This window comes from Triticum dicoccoides, chromosome 1B (assembly GCF_002162155.2).
Source record: "Triticum dicoccoides isolate Atlit2015 ecotype Zavitan chromosome 1B, WEW_v2.0, whole genome shotgun sequence".
Taxonomy (NCBI): Eukaryota; Viridiplantae; Streptophyta; class Magnoliopsida; order Poales; family Poaceae; genus Triticum; species Triticum dicoccoides.
The window spans coordinates 438,469,426-438,471,895 of record NC_041381.1 but is presented as its reverse complement, the minus strand read 5'-3'; the positions used below and the strand labels follow the sequence as shown (position 1 = coordinate 438,471,895).

At 56.5% G+C, this 2,470-nt stretch overlaps 1 pseudogene; it reads right to left on the bottom strand.

Moving 5' to 3' along the window:
* Positions 1 to 492: 492 nt before the first annotated feature.
* On the bottom strand, positions 493 to 2,128 carry LOC119350446 (annotated as a pseudogene).
* Between the last annotated feature and the right edge of the window lie 342 nt (positions 2,129 to 2,470).

Here is a 2,470-nt window from a genome sequence, read left to right as displayed (position 1 = left end):
TGACATCTCTTTGTCCATAGAATTGAAATACATGTTCTCATTTCTTATGATTTTCCTATCCCTATGATATTCATATCATATGAACCAAAGGAGGCCTTAGAGTGTCATGCCCAATTGAATCCTACATGGTTTGACTTTGGAGTTTGTTTGATTGCATCACAAGTAAAACAAAGAAATTTTCCAAGAGATTGGAGTCGGTGCTAGATTTACTATGGAAATCCCTATAGATTCAATTGTATGAATCAAACAACCAACATAGACATAACTCCTAAATTTTTTTAATCCTCCAAAAAGCCTGCTATAAAAATCCTTTGAACCAAAGAGGCAATGAAGTGTTGAATTCTGGCAGGAACAGGAAATAATCCCCGCTATCTCAAACCAGGGCCTGATCGAGATCAGCTGATCAAACAAAAGAAGCATTGAGGGGCTTGGCATTATGGAGGCCCTGGTGGACCTAACAAGTATAATAACAGAGTAGCATAAATACTTTCATGTATCAAACGGGAAGTAAACACACATTTATTCCATATATCCGATATAATTAAGACAAGCACAAAGCACAAACTGGACACACATATGTATATCGATCGATGGTTGTCTCATCTCTCGAGCATAGTCTCTGGACCAATCGATCGATCGAGTAGTAGGTAGCATATGATATGAACCGGGTAACTGACTGTGCCATGGCATATCTTCAAGCTCCAGCTCCATGCACGCATGCAGCTTAATTGTAGGCCAGGTAGCTGGATGCATGGATGGATGGATGGATCGAGCATTCAGGCTTGGAAGGTGTGCCTGGAGCAGGGCACGTACACCCTGGCCCAGAGGTGCCTGCCCTTGATGATGAACTTGGCCGTCGGCTCGCCCCCGAGCAGCGCCGGGATCATGTCCGGGCTCTGCAGCACCACCCTCCCGTACACCGGCATCTGCCCAGGCGCCGCCCTCTCCACCATCACGTCCTCCACGCACGGGCGCCCCTGCAGCCTGCATCCATCCATCCATGCATGCATGCATGCATGTATGATGACGGTCATCGTTTGTATATATATTGACCAGAGATAGATATGCTGATGATATATATAGTAGTGGCGGCGCGAGCTTACGAGTTGAAGAACTCCCTGATGTCGTCCTTGTCGATGGGGTATCCGCGGGAGAAGGTGATGAAGAGCGAGCGGAACTCCTCTGGAAGGCGGTCGACGATCATCATCTGATGCTGCTGGTGCTGGTGCTGGGGCTGGGGCTGGTACGGCTGCGCCAGCCGGATCGGGGCCCACGGCGGCGCCATCGCGTTCAGCTAGGAGAACCTCGGCGTCACTATTGCGTTCAGGTCGGCGAACCTCGGCGTCGTTGGCGTCTGGGGGGGTGGGGAGATGGCGGTGGCGAGCACGGGGGTGCCGATGGCGCGCGGCGCGGAGGCGGTGCTGCTCTTGCTGGGAAAGAAGACGGCGTTGTCGGAGGCGCAGGCGTCGTCGAGGACGACGCGGCAGACGGTCTTGTACAGTAACTTGACGCGGGGCATGATGTTGTCGCGGTGCTCGTCGAAGTAGGTGACGTCGTCGATGGGCTTGTTGAGGAGCGCGTTGGTGCAGGGGAGGAGCGTGCTGGCGCCGGCGAGCACGCGGCCGGCGAGGCGGGCGAGGCACGCCAGCGCCTCGTCGACGAAGCGCAGCACGACGGGGCCCGGGAGCGCGGCCGCGCGGCGCATGAATTTGTCGTTCCCATCGGCCTCGAACCAGAGCCAGAGCGCGATCACCCACCTCATATGCTCCTTCTCCTGCCCGAGGTCGCGCACCAGCCGGTGGAATAAGCTGCGCTCCTGTGAGTAGAATATCGCCATCTCACGCATTCCAGCCATGGCCACCACTACCTCGCTCGACCCCTCACTCTCACACAAACACACTGTCTCTCTCTCTCTCTCGCTCGCTGGCGGATGGCAATGGCACGGCGAGGCGGGGTTGATAAAGGCCCAGCTCCGTGCTATGGCACGCCGCGCGTGCACGTGCGTCCACAGAGGTTTGTTGCGCGCCCCGGCTACGAGACAAGGCCTGGGCGCACAAGGGAGAGCACGCAGCGCAGGGGCGCACGGCTCGGCGCACACACGGCACCCCTCACATGGAAAGCCCGGCATGGGTCGCCTCAGCCTCACCCGCCGGTTGCCGGTGCGCGCGCGGTGATCAGGGGCGAACTGAAGCCCCCCTCCGCTAATCTCGCGGTGAAGACCAGTAACTCCACCTTGTCTACACGCCCAGTAGCCTCGAGTTCGTCGCGGCTCTCCGGAAAAGGCTTGCGGGTAAGCTGCAGAGGACGTGGAAAGGAGGCCGGTCGCACGCGAGGCGAGCAGCCGAGCGCACACCGTCCATGGGAGGGGCTCCTCGATCTCGGCTGCATATGAACGCATGCATCCAGCTCAGCGGCGAGATGAACCACCGTTGGTCTCTTCTGATGATGGTTCAATGTGAGCCTTGTTGTT